This window comes from Diabrotica undecimpunctata, chromosome 9 (genome assembly GCF_040954645.1).
Source record: "Diabrotica undecimpunctata isolate CICGRU chromosome 9, icDiaUnde3, whole genome shotgun sequence".
Classification (NCBI taxonomy): Eukaryota; Metazoa; Arthropoda; class Insecta; order Coleoptera; family Chrysomelidae; genus Diabrotica; species Diabrotica undecimpunctata.
The window spans coordinates 16,405,653-16,426,233 of NC_092811.1; the positions used below are offsets into that span (position 1 = coordinate 16,405,653).

Below are 20,581 nucleotides of genomic sequence, written 5' to 3' on the forward strand. Positions count from 1 at the left end.
TTGTAAATACATTGCCAACAACGGTCTATAATTACCATTTCCAGAACACAGACTGTGACTGAAACTGAATTTGTAGATGGACATGTTCATAGCTTGTCAACTACATCTAATTCTGAAAACATAAAGTCCAGAAAGAAAAGAAGGTCAGAATCATGGCGTAGAAATGAAATTAAAAGTAAGAGGAATAGGGAAAAAGAGTATATAAACTAGAGAGGTAACAGAGTGCAAGCAAGAGCAAAGAAAGCCCCGTACAATAATTGTAGATTTATTGTGTTTCAAAATTTACAGAAGAAGAACGTACTATGACATTGGATACTTTCTGGAACCTAGGCAACATTAACCGTCAGAGGAATTTTATTATAAATAATGTAGAGGAGAAGCCTATCATGCGCTCGAGAGTAAGGAATAATAAAACTGATGACTGCACTAATGATGTTGACGATAAGGATGATAAAGAAACGTCAATAGGTAGTAGTAGAAAACAATCACGTAGATCTATGTCTTATTTCTATTATCTTTGTACTTCTGAAACGAAGGAAAGAGTTTGTAAAATGTTTTTCCTGAATACATTGTGTCTTTCATATCAAATGGTAAAAACTGCATTTTCCAAAAGAGATAAAATACTGAATACAGTTGGCGAAGATCAAAAAGGAAAAAATGTCTGTGCTACAAAATTATCTGACAAAATAAAACAGTCAGTGATGGATCATATCAATATGTTTCTGAGGGTAAAAAGCCATTATTTCCGAAAAGATACACAGAGGCAATATTTAGATTCAAATCTAAATATAAAAAAATGTATGATTTATACAAAGAAGACTGTGTGAATATAAATATTCAACTATTCGCTAAGTTCTCAACATATAGATCTTTATTCAACACAAATTTTAACCTTGGATTCTTCTAACCGAAAAAGTATTTGTGTGACCTATGCGAAAAACATAAAAACAGCAATGAAAACCAGAGAAATAAAATGAAAGATTTAACTGAAGACGAAGTTTATGAAAATTTGTAAAAACAACCATAATACTAACGAAATCTTGACAGTAGAAGGCCAGCAGATCGAAAGAGTAAAAAAGTACACTTACCTAGGAACACTTATAACAGAAGATAATGACTACACTGCAGAAATCAAAGTCAGAATCGAAAAAGCAGAATCATGGACGTTAAAGACACAATGAGACGACTTAACGCCTTTGAGATGTGGACCTATATAAGAATTATGAGGGTTTCCTGGGTAGGTAGAGTTACGAACAATGAAGTACTGAGAAGAATAGGTAAAGAGAAGGAAGTTGAACTTACAATTAAAGAAAGAAAGCTACAGTATCTCGGACATGTGATGCGGGGCGAGAAGTATGGCATCCTGTGACTCATGCAAGGAAAGATAGATGGCAGAAGAAGCATCGGAAGAATGCCTCAAAAATTAAAATAGCTATGATGATTGCCAACCTCCGTAGCGAGATGGCACCTGAAGAAGAAGATTCTTGCAAGAGAAACAAAAGAAAAATCAAAGAAGAGATGTCAAAATGATAAATACCTATTTTGCAGCAGCTTTTGATATGCAACAAGTTCTTCAAACGCCACATTTAGATGTATCTCAGTTGTATTATCATAGAAAGCTTTCTGTTCACAATCTGAGTATTTATAATCTTCATAAAAAAAAGTTATTGCTACATGTGCGATAAGACAAAAGGACAGAGGATATAATGAAGTAGCTTCCTGTGTTAAAAAATTAATAGAAGAAAAGGCTCTGAAAGGAAAACAAGAAATGTGTTTTTTTTTCTGACAACTGTTGGGCACACAATCTCAACAGAAATATTGTCGTAATGTATAAAGATCTAGCTGCTAAATATAAGATTAAAATTTCCTACTTTTCCTTGGAAAGGTGATAGTATACATAGTAATATTGAGAGGGCTTCAAAAAATGTTGCTATATATGTGCCAAGTCAGTGGTACCTTATTGCACAAACAGCATGTAGAAAGATTCCATACAATGTTACCGAAATGAATGAATTTTACGATTTTGTTGAATTCAGAAAACATACTTGTACCCAAATGGACAAAAATAAAAATGGAGAAAAGGTCAAGTGGCAGAAGGTACGTATCATAATGGCTTTTGTGTGTGATATGAATTTTATCAGAATTAATACTGAGCATAGGACAAGAAGAAAAATTTTGTCAGTACATAATAACCTGCAACTGTTGAATGCTGAAATGTTACCTATCAGTACAAAGAAATTAGAGGATTTGAAATATCTATGTAAATCATTGGTCATTCCGACCCTGTACCATGACTTTTATTTGAATTTAAAGTCATAAGATAACTTAATTTAAGACATCATTGATTTTATAATTTGTTTTGTAATCAGCGACATATTAATAATATATTTGTATTTTTATGACAGTAGTAATTTATTTAATCATTCCTTTATTCGACTTTACTTAAATAGCAACTGCGTGTTTTTGTAAAAATGAAGAATATTGTTAGTGTAGAACTAGCATAAGTCCAGATAAACTATTTCTGCACATAATAATACTGATGCAGCACTAGTCTATGTCCACCTAATTTTGTATTAAAACAATGAAACAAAAAAAAATAGTTTTATAATGTAAAAGTTTCTGAATGAATTGAAAAGTATGCACAAAGTAAACGTTAAAATTTGAAAAACAAAATAATGGAAAACTAAACTTCTGAAAAACTTCAAATTGTTCTTCTGAAAAGTTGTGATTTCGGACATAGACTTATAGTTCTGTTTTAAACCAGCGAAATTTAATCTAACCGTAAAATGTTCTTGTAGTTATAATTTTTTATCAAAACAATATATAAACTACAGATAGATAGAAGACTGCCCATTAAAAATTAAGATCTATAAAGTAACAGCCTAAAATTGTTATCTGGATTCAAAATAGACCCCGGCCAGTCCGACGAAGGTTATCAGTTTATGACAGATGAACTACGTTTAATAATTTTAAACAACTGATGATAAAATTAAAATTCACCAAGAGTCCGGCTACAACTGGCACTTACAAACATTTCGATTGACAACGAAATAATACCAATTAAAAAATCGGCTAAATTGAATTTTAGGGCAATGAACATAACCTTGGCATCGAATTATATGTTTGTGCGTCACAGTGTTGCCATATTTTTTTTGTATAAAGTATAGGAGTTTTTAAAATAGAAAGATGCTTTGACGAAATTATATATGTTTTAAAAAACTTATACGGAAGTAAAATACTTCACATTTGTATTTAGGTATATACCTAAATACAAATGTGAAGTGTTTTACTTCTGTATAAGTTTTTTAAACGATGGTATACAGCCAACTACTGGGATTTTGCCATTATTTTTATATAATGTTTTGTTATGAGAAGCAACAATTTTTGAATTCAGATTAAAAAGCATTCATAAAAAAATAGTATTTTTACTTTAAATATAGCTAAATATTTAGTGTATTATTTTGTTTAACCTAATTTTTTTATTTTTATTTAACTTTACTTTATTCTGTAGTTCTTAAAGTTTCTAAACTATTAATTTTTACCTTAAGCATAATATTAATGATTTTTATTATATAAGTATTTTTTAACTGCAAGATATAATTTTATTTTATAATATTTATAGGTATAATTTTAATGCTTTTAATTATATATGTATTTTTCACATTTTTGGTTATTTATATATGTTTTTTCATGTTTTTGTTTGTTTTAAATTCTCATTTCATATAATATAAATCTTGCCCCTAATTTTATATGTGAGAGTATGAAATAATTGAGCATATGGCAACACTGACGTATATTAAGCTTAAATTTAACGTCAAATATGTACGAAAATTCAATTTAACCAAAACAAGAAACTGCTGCTAATTTAGAGTTTGATTTAGGAGAATGTCATTATATGTAGATATATTGACATGTTTGAAGATTATTTAATACTCATGAATAAAATGAATTATTATGAATTGATTTTACAAAGATTTTTAATTTTTACTCATACTTTTAACTTATTGTCTACAATAATATTTAAAAATATTAGTCAAAAGAACTAGAGCAAAAAAAAAAATATAGACAATTGAAGGGGTGAGTGGATGAAGGGAGTAAGTGACATTTTTTAAGAAAATGAGTTATTCGCATGGATGTAGGTGGTAAGTGCTAAATTAAATTTTCCACTTATCCCCAGCCTTCTAAGATTTAAAATAATTGAGATAGCCAGCGTATGAAGGAGGTAATTGACCATACTACTTTAAATATCTAGTGAATGAAGGAGGTAAGTAACAAGATAAAGTACTTACTTCCTTCATCCATACCACAGAGAATGAAAATTGTGACATACCTCCTTCATGTATTCGTCAGCTGACATCAGATGACAACAAATTAAAGTTTTTAGGTTATGTGCAAGTGCAACCCTCGCTACTGCTTGTGTTAGTGTTCTTAGCTGTTTTAGTTTATATGATTAGTTATAAAGTGATTTATTATGACTAGTTCTAGGGGAAAATTTTTGGCAGACTTGGCTTTACAGCAATTACAACAGGAATCCACTATTGCAGAAGAAGTTAATAAGTTATAAGGCAATATCAATAAGGAAGTGGTGAGTGAAGAAACTGAAAATGAGATTATGAATGATGGCAATATAAATTTTGAACTACAAGTAAACGGAAATATTCCATATGATGAGATCGTTGCCCTTCCTGAAAATGGAAATGAAGAGGCTCTTAATTTGCCCCGTAAAAATCCAAGAAGAAAATATTTCCACTAAAAGTAAAAGTAACTAGAAAAAGACAGAAAAATATTGAAGAATGGAAAGCACGAAAACGTGCCAAGTGCAGAGAAAGTGGTCTGGCTTACATTTCTAAAATAGGCCAAGTAAAACCCGCTAAAACCGTTAACTCTGGGATTTTATGCAATGAAAATTGCCGCTACAAGTGTTCTCAGTCAATAACTGTAGAAGAAAGGGAATCACTATTTTCTTACTACTACAAACTAGATGTAAATGCAAAAAACTGCCTTCTTTTTAAGAGCATTAAAAAAGGGAAGCAATGAGAAAGAAAACTGGAGCATTAAAGCATAAAACCAATACAATGTAACTTGTAGTGGCCGGCAAACTACCGTATGCAAACGTTCTTTCATTTCCTTGTTTGCAATCAGCTTAAAAAAGGTTGACCTGATCCAAACTTCAATAAAATGAGAAAAAAATGCTCCTGAACCGGACAGAAGGGGAAAACACGCAGTCAGACCTAACAGGACCCCTGTTGAAGTTGCTGCTTACGTCATTGAGCATATTTCCAGTTTCCCAGCAGAAGAGACGCACTACTCCAGGCATTGTAATATTAACAAAAAATATCTTTCACCGCAACTTTCGATCCCTAGAATGTATAAACTTTACCTAGACAAATGCCGAACTGACGGAAGAAATGAAAAATTTCAAATAAAAGAGGCTACATACCGATTCATTTTTAATAATGAATTTAATCTGCCTTTTGGTTATCCCAAAAGCGATACATGTGGCACATGCGATTCTGGCAAAAGCAATGAAGAGAGCACGCTGAAAATTACAAATCAGCGTTTGAATCTCAAAAAGCAGATAGAGAATTTGCTAGCAAATCAGAGAACACTGTGTATGTAACATTGGATCTACAGCAAACTATGCCCCTACCTAGGCTTAGTACCTCGAAAGCTTTTTATCTTAGACAAATGTGGTTTTACAACTTAGAAATCCACGTAATAACCAAAAATGTGGAAAAAACTGTTTTCTGCACATGGACGGAAAATCAAACTTCCAGAGGTAGCTCGGAAATTTTTAGTTGTTTTCTACGAACAATCGAAGTGGATCCAGCCTTCAAAGGAAAAGATCATCATATTTTGTGGACGGACTCGTGTGCCGGGCAAAATTAAAATTTTTTGATGGTATGTTTGTTTCAGTATCTTGTGGGCAAAGGTATCTTTAAAACGATTGAGCACAAGTTTCCAAAGATAGGACACTCATACTTAGACTCGGATAGACCATTTGGACGTATTGAGAAACGGCTAAAGAAACATCAAAACATTTACATCCCTGATGAATATCGTGATGTGATTGTTTCTTCAACCAAGAAAAATATGGTGATAGACATGCAACATCACTTTAGACACACCGAAAATATTATGAAAACCATGAAATTATTGAATAGAAAAAAAGATCTTCTTAATGAAAAAGTTAATTTCAAAACTGGAATCAAGTGGATTCGCGTAGATGTCTTTGGATCATACCTTTTCAAGGAGTCCTACGACTACTACACACCTTTCAAAATGGTATGTATCCTCAAACAGAAAAATTTCCCATCCCTTCTACTTGAAGAATTCAACATTCCAAGACATATCCAAAATACTGGATCCTTAAGCAACGAAAAGGTAGACAATCTAAAAGAACAGCTTTGCTTCATTCCAGAAAGGGATAAGTGGTATTATGAAGCCATCATAGAGCAACAAAAATTTTAAGAAGGTGATATTTGATTGTAAAATCAAAAATATAAGTGTTTAGTTGACATCCATGTTATTTTTTTCCTGATTATAGCGCTTATTCAAAAGAAAAAGCAAATATTTATCCTAGATAAAGGAGGTAAGTCCATATACCCCCTTCATTTTGGCATATGGCAATTTCTAACACAAAAAAGTTTTTGGATAAAAGAGGTAAGTACAAATATATATTTTTCAAATAAGTTTTTAAAAATCGGGGAAGATTTTTGTTTTTACATTAAAATTTATACATATCCTACCTGTGAAAATAAAAAAAAACGGTTTAAAAAATCGATTAATAAAAAAGTTCCAGCAGTAAAACTTTGGAGTTTAATTTCTCAAAAACTTACTTTTGTTACTTACTCCCTTCATCCACTTACCCCTTCAATTATGTGACAACTTTAACTATTCTTATGATAAAAAAACGAATTATTAAGTCAATGATTAAACTAAGGGGATTAATCTCACATCCACACGAAAAAATACTCAACACGCCTATGCTTAACACCCTTAAACATTGTAAATATCGATCAAGAAATAATTTCTTTAATCGGATTCATTCACAACATTCATTTAAGTGAATGAATTACAGCTTTTACCTCCTGAGGGCGGTGTATTAGACAGAACCAGAAAGATAGGTTAAGTACCTAAGTTGAGTCATCATTCTTTTGAAATGAATGTAACTAAATTAATTTAACTGTATATAAAAAGAAAATAAACTTACATTAAGAAATATATCGCAAGTGTTTTCCCACAAAACCATACTTTACAGGTAAAAATAACCGCATAGTAAATCAAAATAAACACAAACCACGTTTAGATGTACACAACTTTTAAAAGACTTTTTATTAGGAGTCAAATACGCGACAGACAGAGAGACTATCATTGGCGCCAAGTCTACAGTGCTCACGCATGCTCAAATATTTGTGACGTAGTAGAAATGAATTCAATATAGTTGACCAGCAGAGTTGTGTTGAATTGGTTCGATGAAATTTGTTTACATTTATAGCTGGATGTTTTAACTAACGGAATTGACGATGGTAAACAAACGCGGAATCGGAATTTTGATTGAACGAAATATAAAATTGAACTGTACCTACATTTCCTTAGCTGAAGGAAAAATGGGAAATTCCATATAAGATAATAATCAATGCATTTGACTTGCATCATAGACTGTAGGAATTCCAATTTATTTTATTGATTTCCGATGTGTCATTTTATATGTAACTACCAGAAATCTTAGAAGAGAAAAAATAAAAATTAATCTATTACCTGTTTAACCCTATAGTAATTACAGCTATTCTTGAGGCACTAATATTCGCTGCGGATTGTTATTCCGCATTTCTGGATACAAGATTTTTTTAGCCTTGGTTTAGAACCTTTAGCCACGTAATTACATACAAATATTAGTATTCATTCTTTCAGGTTTGTAGGGTCATGTGTTGAGAGGCGAACGATACGAATTACTTCAAGTTATACTGGAAGGAAAAGTGAAGGCAAAATATCAGTAGGAAGACGCCAGAACTCGTGGCTGAAAGACCTGAGGAGATGGTTCGACCGCTCGTCCGCAGAAATCTTTCGCGCAGCAGTTTCCAAAACTACAATTGCCATTTGCATCGCCAACCTTCGAATGGAGACGGCGCCATGAGAAGAAGAAACATTTTAGGAGCATTGACTTACCTGCAAGACCAACATATCAGTTTAGATACCTTACTGGCCAAAATAAGAGAAAGACAAGTTTCTGAAATTAGGAGGACTAGCCTTGGGAAAGTGTCGAGAGATTTAGGATTTAAATTCAAAAGAAAATAATAGGTTTCTTTTATGCGAAAGGAGTAGTGTGGTTCACAAAATAATTAAATTTTTGAGAGAATATACTAGACTTAAATATGAAATTGCAACATTCGTATACTTAGATGAGACATGGATATTTGCAAAGGGTGGAATTAAAAGAATTTGGCAAGACGACAGCATAAAATCAATAAAACACACAGATAGCGAAGGCACAAGACACATCATTCTTCATGCAGGAGGGAAAGAAGGCTTTATAGAAAACGCAGATTTGATTTTTTCTTCAAAATCAAAAACTGCTGATTACCATAAAAACATGAATGCAGATATGTTTGTTAAATGGCTTGAGGAAAAACTGTTACCTAGTCTGAGTAAACCATCAGTTATAGTTTTAGATAATGCACCTTACGATTCGAAGATTTTGGAGAAACAACCAAAACAGTCGTGGAACGTACCAAGAATAAAAAATTGGTTAGTTACAAATAATATAAATTTTCCAAAATTCGCCTTCAAATCAGAGTTTCTGGAATCAGTACACACGGCAATTTTGTTCCACTGGTTTTCACAACACCAGTCGAGGGCTTTATATTACCAGATTCTTCAGCGGAAAAGATGTTGGATTGATTATTTAAAGCAAATTCTTTTTTAGTCTTCATTTTTGGTACAAATTAAGCACTGATTGTGAAAGAATATGAAAGGTTTCCATGTTTATGCGAAGAGCAATCATGTTAAAGAAATGCTGCTGTCCTTATCAGAACTTCTTACTTTTAAAGGACTAAAACAGAAAACTAGAAGCATAAGGTGTACATATAATAAAGTTGCTAAAATAAAGAAGTCTATGGAAACTGAAACGGGAGCCGGTAATGTTTACAAACCGAAACTTGTCTAAAATTTATTCTTTTAATAACTACAAGGAACAAAGGACAAGATAAGAACGACTTAAGGAAACGACCATTTTACAATTTCTTATAAGTTTCAAACATTGATTCGAAAACTGGCTCATAGGTCAAAGGTATTGCACGTGCCCTAATTAAATCTCTTATATCTTTTATCTTATTAACATCAATAGACATTCTTTTTTTGTAGGCTGGCAGTAAATTGGGAATTTTCGAGGGGACCTTATTGGCTCTTTGGCGGAAAGTAACTTCTTGAATTTCGTCTTCGTAGCTTGTGTTGAAGTAAAAAGAATTCTGTCGGGACTTCTCAAACCTCATCATTTTAATTTCAGTTATTTTGTGCTTTTGGCCTGATTGATCAATCTCAAAATTTGATCCCAGCTGCTTCTGAAGACTTTTGAAATCAAGAAAGTCTCTTTCCCTCGTTTTGTTCATGTCCTTAAAATTGTGACACATCGTTGTAGTATGAAGGTGGGTCCACTTCTCAAGGTCTTCTTAATTTGTTTTTCAATGACAGCATGAGCGGCGTCCCCCTCATTTTGTGTGTGACCAAAAATCGAAAAATTATGGTTGATTGCCTTAATCTTGAGAGTTCTTACTGCATAAGCATGCATTGATATTATGAACCTGTTCTTGTTTTGACCACAACTATTATCAAAGTAAAAAGTAACTTCTAAATTATCGTTATCTACCTCTTTTGACAACTTTGTGAGATAATTAAAAGTACAAGTTGCTATTTCGTTAGCACCTCGCATGTCCTCGCCTTGGTGCCAAAAGTAACAAGTAGTGTATGAATTAATGATATCAGTTACACTGAAACTGTAACAATTAAGTTTTGACTTATAGTAAAAAAGAGAAACATTGCGAATGGGACATGGCATCTGCATCTTTTGTAAATCAAAGCAGCAGACATAGTAAAGCGGATTTTCCTTCGCTTTGTTCTTGTCTAACTCTTTGGCAATCCTGCTCAGCACTTTTTCGTATTGATGGTTTTCATAATCTTCTTGAATCTCTTGGTCATTTGGGTCATTTTTGAAAAGCTTCACACAGACCACATTGGTCTTTTTTTGGGATGAAGAAGGAAATGTTAAATTCATTCCGAAATATACGACAAAAAGTATCCAAGGAGGCAGCTTCTTTCCCTTCTTTTTTTTTTGATTCATAGAATAGTCACGGTAAATGTCAGCTAAGCTTTTGCCACCATCCATAAATTATCGGGTAAACTTTGCCCTGGTATAGTGACTCTCGATTATTGGTATCTTCTTTATGAAATCACGTACAGAATCTTTAACTTTCGGGCTAAGAGTTTACGACACGAAAATAGAAATCAGTTTTCAGGAAGTAGAGAAAGCCATAAATTCACTCAAAAATAAAAAGTCACCAGGACCAGACGGAATAATCAAGAAGCTTCTAAAACACGGAGGAGAAAGTATAACCCTAGAGATGACAAAATTTATGCTGCCCTGCAAGATACCAGACGCATAGAGAAACAGCTTAATGATGCATATGTTCAAGAAAGGAGATAAAGAATACCCCAATAATTATAGAGGTATAAATCTACTGAACACCGCACTTAAGCTTACCACAAAAGTCCTAACAAAAAAAATCCATAAACTAACAACTTTATCAGATGAACAACAAGGATTCAGATCCGGAAGATCCTGCGTAGACGCCGTATTTGTACTAAGACATATCACAGAAAAGGCCATCGAGTACAATAAACAAACATATCTATGTTTATAGACTTGACAAAGGCTTTCGATCGCATCCATATCGAAGACGTCTTACACCTACTGTATAAAAGAAACATATCAATCAATATTATACAAACCATCGAAAACATCTACTTCCATAATCGAATACAAGCAAAGATAAATGGAAAACTAACACAGTGTATACCAATACAAAGCGGATCAGACAGGGTGACTCGTTGAACCCACTTCTCGTTAATGTAATAATGGACGAAATAATACAAGCAGTACGTAAAGGTCATGGTTACAGAATGGGGAACAAAGAAATCCAAATATCATGTTATGCAGACAACGCCGAATTAATCGCCGAGTCAGAAGATGAGCTCCAAAGATTAACACACATCTTCAATACAACAGCCCAGAAATACAATATGATAAGATCAGCAGAAAAACCAAATTTATGACATCTAAGTACCCACTGCGATGTAAAATCGAAATTGATGGGAAAATAATAAAGCAGGAAGCAAGGTTTAGATATCTGGGGATAGATATAACTAGTTACGGAGATGTTGAAGAAGTATGACAACAAAGCTTAAAAGCAAGTAAAGCCGCGGGATCTCTTGATGACACAATCTGGAAGAACAAACACCTAAGACAAGACACAAAAACAAGAATCTATAAAGCAGCAATTAGACGTATATTATTATACACGACGGAGACAAGACCTGATACATCTAAAACGAGAGGACTACTAGAAACAACAGAGATGAAAATACTTCGACGAATATCAGGAAAAAGTCCCTTGGATAGGGAGAGAAGCGAAAATATAAGAAGAGCATGCAATATAGAAAACAAAAATGGATAAGTGACAAAACGGAAACAGTAGTGGAATGAACACATTAGTCGAATGGCAGAGGATAGAATAGTACGAATAGCACGAGATAAGTCAGCAAATGGTCGAAGAAGTATTGGCAGACCAAGAAAAAGGTGGTACAATAATTAAAACAATGTAAGAGGGTAATATTGAAGAAGAAACAGGCTTTAAAGCCTACATACGAGAAGGAAGAAGACATTCGGAAAGTATCTGTGAGATCCTTCGTCTTGCGTAATTATAAGAGTCTATTATTATTATTATCTTCTGTAAAACAGTTGGTATTTATATTTGAATATGAATTTTATGTTAAAAATATAAATAGGTACATAAGATCACTATTCCAATATCAATATGTTTAAAAAGTCTAATGTAAAGGGTTCCTTACAAATTAGTCCTCACAATGATTTCCCTTATTTTAAAAGTGTACACGCCACCATTGAACTACACTCGTGTCTCGTCTCGGGCCACACCAGAGTCATCAAGCCATACCCTGACAATCCTATTGGGTATTGAGTTTCGCCTAATTTGGTCAGGACAGAATGTAAACATTGGGTCGATTTGCTAGTTGAAAGAATTCAAGTGGAAGTTCCCTTTTATTTTTAATTACGGTTCGAAATTAAGTTAGTTTAATTTTTTTCTTCAGATTGAAAATAAGCTCTATGCTTGTGAAACAAGTTATTTTAAATAGTTACTATTTCAATAAAATTTTAAAAGTTACAATTGGTTATCAAGCAAAAAACAAAGATTTCACTTAACCATTTATTTAATTAATTTGGACAATAACAATAAATTTGTCATATAAGCAAGTGCAAAACATTTATTCTTCGTTCACAAATTGTTGAGAGCACGAAATATGCTTAAAACTCATAAAACGGTTGTAAATCATAGGCGTTCGTAAGGTGTTTATTCATTAAATAATAATATAATGTTTTAATACAGTTATATATAATATTGATAATATTTTAGTACTAATATATTTAGCAAAAAAACAATTAAAACTCTCACGACTAATGTTGGTTATTATATTATATTAATAAAAATAAGAATTTAACCATTAACAATTTTGTAAATAAGAATACTGTTGTGAATTTATTAAAAGGTTCAATATTTATAACACTTACGGATTTAATTTATTTCTTTATTTATATTAACTTATCTGACAATAATTTATATATTATATCCGTACGTAACAAATTCGCGAGCGCGGGTTTAGAATTAACTGTTCCTTCCAAATAAAATGTCCTTTATATATGCCATTGCCTTTACGCTAGAATCATCGAACAGCCTTCTCGATTTAGCGGCGAAATTATAACGGTAAGGCAAACGGGTATTTTTACATCGGCTCGACCGTTTCTGGAAGGTCCATTCAGGTAAATTTCTGCCGGCTAATAGAATACTCTCGTAAAATCTAAAAACAGAACACATTAGTCATAATATTTACGGTTATTTTAGGCCAGGATAATTATCGTAACATTGCCCCCCTCTTAAAAGATGGTTCCTCCTGGAACCTTGTCGGGACTGAAACCGGAACTGTATGCTGGTATCGGCAACTGGACCCTCTTTTACAACTTCCAGTTGTATAAAAATGACAAGGGACGGTTTTCTCTCCGCACCAGTAACTATGCGGATTGCAACAGACTAACACCTGGACTTCGGTGTCTTTAAAGATCTCCTCCACCATATTTCGGATAACCCTCCAATCTAATTGGCGGCACTCCAACTTTGGCATGGCTAACTTTTGCACGTCGGACTCTAGTACGTGCTCTCTCAATTGAAGTAAGGCTTCCCACACATCTCGGTAGGTAGGTTGGTCACGGGCAGTGTCTTTTGTTACTAGGTAGAAAAGGTAACGTGATGTATCTTGGAGTTTCAAGGTTTTACCGGGAGCTGGCACCTGGCATTGAAGTTCTGCAACTCGACCAAACTTCCTTCGAAAGACGGATGCCAACCCTGGTGCGTCTTTGATACTGGCCGGGATGGTAAGGGCCAGCGAGTAGTCATCGGGGAGCGCGAGTAGATCTTGCTTTTCTTCAGTGGTAACACCATGTCTTGCTTTACCGGTACCTCCATAGGCACCCATGAATTCCTCAAACGTGAGGTCAGACACGTCTTGGACTTGGTTTACTTCCACTTCTTCATCTACGTCGTGGTCACCTTCGAAAGACGCCAGCCGGTTATGGTGTACTATCATCGGCTTTCCCCTCGGAATCTTGCTTATTCGGTAGATGACATCGTTGATCTTCTCCATGATGAGGTATGGACCTTCCCAAAACTGCTGCAATTTGGGAGAACAACCTTTTCGCTTCTTGGGATTATACAGCCATACTTTGTCGTTCTTCTTAAAGCAACCCTTTTCGGCTTGTGTATCGTACCGTTTCTTCATTCGGTCGCTAGCGATCTGAAGGTGGGAACGGACCAACTCATGTACATCGTCCATTCTTCTTCGTAATTCGATCACATAATCTTCACCTGCTACATCTTCTCCAGGTCGACACCCAAATTCTAGATCACAAGGTAGTCGCATTTCGCGTCCGAATAGGACTCTGGCTGGTGTCTGGCCCGTTGATTCGTTAACAGCAGATCTGTAGGCCATTGTGAAGAACGGAAGGTATTGGTCCCAGTCTCGCTGATGATCCGACACCATCTTTGTCAAATACTTGCCAACTGTCCTATTCATTCGTTCTACCATACCATCCGATTGCGGATGATACGCGGTAGTTCTTGTTTTCTTCATGCCTAGTCTATCACATATTCCTTGGAATAGATCACTTTCAAAGTTCCTGCCTTGGTCACTATGGATCTCCAAAGGCACTCCAAATCGGCTGATATATTCTTGGATCAACTTATCTGCAACGGTGGCGGCCTTCTGGTCTGGAAGTGCATAAATCTCGACCCACTTAGTGAAGTAATCCATTACTACCAACATGTACTTGCCCCCATTTTCACTTTCTGGAAATGGCCCTGCAATGTCCAAAGCTATTCTTTCAAACGGGCTTCCAACATTATATTGTCTCATAGGAGCTCTCCTTTTCTGGTGAGGCCCGTTACTCGTAGCACAAATAGTACATTTCTTACACCAGTCTTTTACGTCGTCGGAACTGTTCATCCAATAAAACCGTTCCCGAATTCGCTGAAGGGTTTTCCTTACACCAAAATGCCCTCCCGATGGACTGTCGTGTAACTGACGAAGTACTTCGGCTATTCTGCTCTTTGGGATCACCAACTGTCTTCTTTTCTCTGAACCGTCATCATTTTCCAGGACTCGTTTGAGCAAGCCATCTTCGATGATAAATGAGTCCCACTGGGCCCAATACGTCTTAACTACTGAGCATAGGTTTGATATTTCCTGCCAAGGTGGTCGACGGTTTTCCTCTTTCCATTTTCGGATTTTCTGTATAACTGGATCTCTCTCTTGTTCTTCCCTTATCTTAGTAGGCGTCCAGTCGTCGTTGACAATCGTCGTTCTTAGCACTGCTGCTTCCTTGGATTCCGTTTTGTTGCAGTGGGAACACTCTGCGGGGCATGGCCTTCTGGAAAGAGAATCAGCATTTCTGTGGCTAACTCCGGCTCGGTGCTCAATCTTAAAATCGTATTCTTGGAGTCGTTCGATCCACCTGGCTATCTGACCCTCTGGATTCTTAAACTGCATCAACCACTTAAGGGCGGCATGGTCGGTTCGGATTAAAAACTTCCTTCCATAGAGGTATTGATAGAAGTGCTCTACTGATTTAACTACTGCTAGAAGTTCTCTTCTCGTGACGCAATAATTCCGCTCAGGTTTTGAAAGAACTTTACTAAAATATCCGAGGACTCGTTCCTGTCCTCCTTGAATCTGAGACAGCACTCCTCCAATTCCCACATTACTTGCATCCGTATCTAAGATGAACTCTCCTTCTGGCAGTGGATACCCCAAAATTGGTGCTGTTATTAAATGCTTTTTCAACGTTTCAAAGGCATTTTGGCAGTCTATATCCCAGCGGTATTCTCTTGCTTCCTCTGTAAGTCGCGTTAATGGCTTAGCGATATCTGCAAACTTCTTAATAAACCTCCGGTAGTAAGTACATAGTCCAAGAAAACTTCTCACTTGATGTTTGTCAGTTGGTTTTGGCCATTCCTTAATGGAATCGATTTTTCCCTTATCCACGGCCACTCCTTCTTTACTGACTATATGACCCAGATAATTGACTTTACCTTGAAATAGCTGGCACTTCTTGGGGTTTAGCATCAATTGGGCAGCTTTAAGTCGATTAAAAACGTTTTCTAAATTCCTCAAATGATCTTCGAATGTCTCCCCCAAGACGATTATGTCATCTAAATAAACCAGGCATGTTTTCCAAGATAACCCTCTCAACACATTTTCCATAAGCCTCTCAAATGTCGCAGGAGCATTACAAAGTCCAAATGGCATAACGTTGAATTGCCACAATCCAGATCCTGTGGTGAAGGCTGTCTTTTCTTTATCGACTGGGTCCATTTCTACCTGCCAGTATCCAGACTTCAAATCTAAAGTAGAAAACAATTTACTTCCAGCCAATGTGTCCAACGTGTCATCGATCCGAGGCAGAGGATAACTATCTTTCTTGGTAACGTTGTTCAGCAAACGGTAATCCACACAGAACCTCGTCGTTCCGTCTTTCTTCTTAACCAGGACCACCGGAGAGACCCATGGACTCGTAGAAGGTTCTATCACCCCGTCTTTCTTCATTTCCTGAACAATCGTTTCAGCTTCCTCTCTCTTCGCCTGTGGTAATCGTCGAGCTGTTTGACGAATTGGCTTAGCATTACCAGTATCAATTTTATGCTTAACAACGGTAGTTCTTCCCGTCTTTCCTCCTTTCGGTACGAAAATATCACGATACTGCCGAAGAAATTCCCTTAATTTCCTTTTCTCCATCTGATTTAGAGACTGTCCTGCAACTGCAACCATTTGGTCGAATTTGTCGTTGGAATTATCAGATGTTGTCGCCTGACGAATTATGGATGTCACAGGTACACAAGTTCCTACTTTTGTCTCTTTCTTTATGGTCACTGGGTAGTCGTTGACATTGATAAGTCTCACAGGAATTTCTTTAGCCGAAGTCACCAATTCCTTTCCAATTATGATTCCACGGCCAACCTCATCGTCGTGGTTCCAAGGCTCCATCATAACAGGTCTCCCTTCGTCTACAATTCCCTGTAGTCGCGCTACTATGATCGTTTCGCTTCTCGCAGGCACGACTGTATCTTCTGTAATGGCTGCTTGCACAGTTGTTGTCATTATGTGGATGGAGAAATACCTCCTCGTTGCCAACTTTGATTACCTTATTCTTAAAATCCAATTGGAATCCATGCATATTCATTACGTCCATTCCTAATATAACATCCTCTTCGATGTCAGCAACTATAACAGTATGGACAAACTTTTCTGCCCCAATTCCCAATTGTACCTGGATTTCTCCATGAATGTTGGCATTTTCGCCTGTAGCGGTCCGAAGTCGTAACCTCGTTGGTAACAGTTTCTTTCGGCTGTTTATAACTGTCGGGCGTATAATGGTTCTGGTCGCTCCGGTATCCACCAACAACGTATGCTTTTTACCATTTATGTCTCCATCTACATATACACTATCTTCACGACATTTCAAAGAAGCTATTAGTATGAGAGGGTCTTTGGAAAAGTTCTGGGTCGAAGCTGCCCCCCTAAGGCTGACCCGTTCTAGTTTTCCTGATGGTGAGTTTCTTGATTTGCGTCGTACCTAGGGTGCTTACAGGAGCTTCGTACGTGTCCTATTTCGCCACAATTCCAGCATCTGATGGTCTTCGTTTTCTTGTATGTCATGCTTTTCATCATATTAACGAGCTGGTCAAGTTTATCTTCATCTCCTTCCTCTTTTACAGTCCTAACTTTACTGTACCCGCCAGAGGCCTGCGTAGCTGACTCGTATTCGAGGGCGGCGGATAGGACATCAACCAGCGTCTTGTGACGAGCTAATCGCAGTGTTCTCTGCATTTCATGATCACGAAGACCATCAATAAACGTTTGAACGGCCAATTTTTCCATCATGTCTTCGGGAGCTGTTGGATAAGCATATCGTACTAATCTGGCAATATCTACCTCATATTCTTGAAGAGCCTCATCTTTCTTCTGTCTACGATTTTTAAGCTGTGACTGATATACATGCTCCAAATGTTCGTGCGGCAGCAACTTGGTTTTTTAACGAAGACACTCTATCGTCAAGAGCAGATATCTCTGAAGTGACTTTAGAGATGTTAGCAGAAACTTTGCTTTCCAGAGAAGAAATCTCGTTAGAAACTTTGCTTTCTAAAGAAGCGATGTCGCCGGATACTTTGTTCTCCAATGATGCGATGTCGCCGGAAACTTTGGCTACATCACCAGAAGCTTTGGCTACATCACCAGAAACTTTGGCTACATCAGAAGAAACTTTCGAAATCGACGAGAGGACAGCATCATGCTTGTCTTCAAATATATAAGTTTCTGGATCTAGTCCTTCTTCTAGCAAAGCGTTCTTTAGTCGTTGGACTAACTCAGCCTTTTTTCCGGTAGAAGCTAATTCTCTGTCTTCGAGATGTCTTCTTAAATTCGTCACTGTGAGCTCATAAATCGTAGCCATTTTCACAATTTATTTTACGTATTCACTTGTATTATTATTATAAGTCTAATTTATGTTCGATCTCACTCTGACACCATTTGTTGTGAATTTATTAAAAGGTTCAATATTTATAACACTTACGGATTTAATTTATTTCTTTATTTATATTAACTTATCTGACAATAATTTATATATTATATCCGTACGTAACAAATTCGCGAGCGCGGGTTTAGAATTAACTGTTCCTTCCAAATAAAATGTCCTTTATATATGCCATTGCCTTTACGCTAGAATCATCGAACAGCCTTCTCGATTTAGCGGCGAAATTATAACGGTAAGGCAAACGGGTATTTTTACATCGGCTCGACCGTTTCTGGAAGGTCCATTCAGGTAAATTTCTGCCGGCTAATAGAATACTCTCGTAAAATCTAAAAACAGAACACATTAGTCATAATATTTACGGTTATTTTAGGCCAGGATAATTATCGTAACAATACCTTATCTCTTTGGATGTTTCAATACTAATCTTCGCGTTTAAGCACTTTACTAGAAAACCTGGAATTCATACCCGAAGGTACTATTCGTTGCAAGATAATTAAGATGGAATTCCCCAGATTTTTAATAATATAATTATATTCGAAACTTAACTTGAAAGGGTGAAGTTATTACGAACGAAAACAATTTTTTTGTTTAGTACGTTTTTGATCGCATGTAATTTACGGCTCGTCGGTGTTTCCGCGTCTGCGGCAGTAATTAGCGTCTCGAATATGTATTTCTTTTGCGAATTATATGTAGTGCGTGAGTGATTTTTTATTCCATATACCTACGAACATATACGTACCTTTCGCTCGTGCTCGTTTTGTTGGATTGTTTGTGATGGCTTCATCATCAAGTTTTACACCGGTACTGTTGCGTACAGTCAGTAAGTCTGTCTATTCACCAAGAGAGAAGACTATTGCCCTGAATGTTCACGATGCTCTGGTTTCTCAGAATCCCACAAACACTGTTCGCAACATAGTCGAAAGTTGTGCCAACATGACTGGCGTAGGAGAGTCAACTTTATATAGGTTCCTATCAGAAAGAAAACTTATAAAACTATACAAAACTTTGGGTATAGCTAACCCAAATACAAACGAACACTTAAAGAGAGGGAAAAAGCCTATTGAAATTGATGAATTTGCCAAAAATGGTATTCGAAGGAAAATTCATGGATTTTTTTCAAAAAAGAAATACCAAACCTAAACAAAATTTTACAAGAAATTAGAGACGACCCGGATTTGCCTCATATCGGACGAACTAAATTGTGGCAAGTTTTAAAAGAATTAAATTTCCGGTGGGAGAAATCAGACCGAAAATCACTTTTGATTGACCGGGAGGAGAAGATGATGTTGGAGAAGAAATTATCTAAGATTCATACGAAAATTCCGGGCTGAAGAAAGGCCCATCTTCTACCAGGATGAAACGTGGGTAAACTAAGGTCATACTCTAAAAAAAATTTGGTCAGATAAAAGTATATTAAGCTCCAGGCAAGCCTTTATGGAAGGTTGGTCTACTGGTATCTCCCCACCTTCTGGCAAAGGCAGTAGATTAATAATTTCTCACATTGGCAGTGAAAAAGGATTTGTTAAGCATGGTTTGTTGGAATTTCATTCCAAAAGCACAAAAGACTATCACGAGGAGATGACAGCTGATGTTTTCGAAGAGTATTTTGAGCAAATGATTGAACACATACCACCAAATTCAATTATAGTATTAGATAATGCACCTTATCATTCACGACTAGTAGAAAGACTTCTAACGAATGCGTGGAAGAAACAGGATATTCTTGACTGGCTGCGGAATAAGTATCTGCCTTACGAAGATGGAATGGTAAAAGCAGAACTTTTAAAAATTGCCCGGCAACACAAATCTAAGTTCAAGAAATACGTAGTTGACGAAATGGCGGAAAGGCCAAACATCACAGTCTTTAGACCACCCTACCACTGCGAAATAAATCCAATTGAACTCATTTGGGGACAAATGAAAAGTTATGTGGCTAGAAAAAATACGTCATATAAAATACAAGCTGTACGTGAATTGTTATACGAGTCTTTGTAACATATTTATTACAAAACAAATCTGGAAAGATGCAGTAAGACATGTAATAGAAGAACAAAAAATGTGGAATCTTGATAACATAATTGATGCGACCGTAGAGATTATTAACCTAATTATTAACTCTCAAGACGACTCGGATTCCGAAGTTGATCCTATTTA

The 20,581-nt window shown here is 35.8% G+C and overlaps 1 protein-coding gene across 2 annotated transcripts in view; it reads right to left on the bottom strand.

The window, feature by feature from the left end:
* LOC140449591 (uncharacterized) overlaps positions 1-7,437 on the bottom strand; it is a 47,743-nt gene extending 40,306 nt beyond the window's left edge. The window contains exon 1 of one of the 2 annotated variants that reach the window (XR_011951837.1): positions 7,214-7,437. The gene's annotated coding sequence lies outside the window, so the exon portion shown is untranslated. The remainder of the gene's footprint in view (positions 1-7,213) is intronic. The other variant, XM_072542811.1, reaches the window with a different exon arrangement.
* Positions 7,438-20,581: the final 13,144 nt, after the last annotated feature.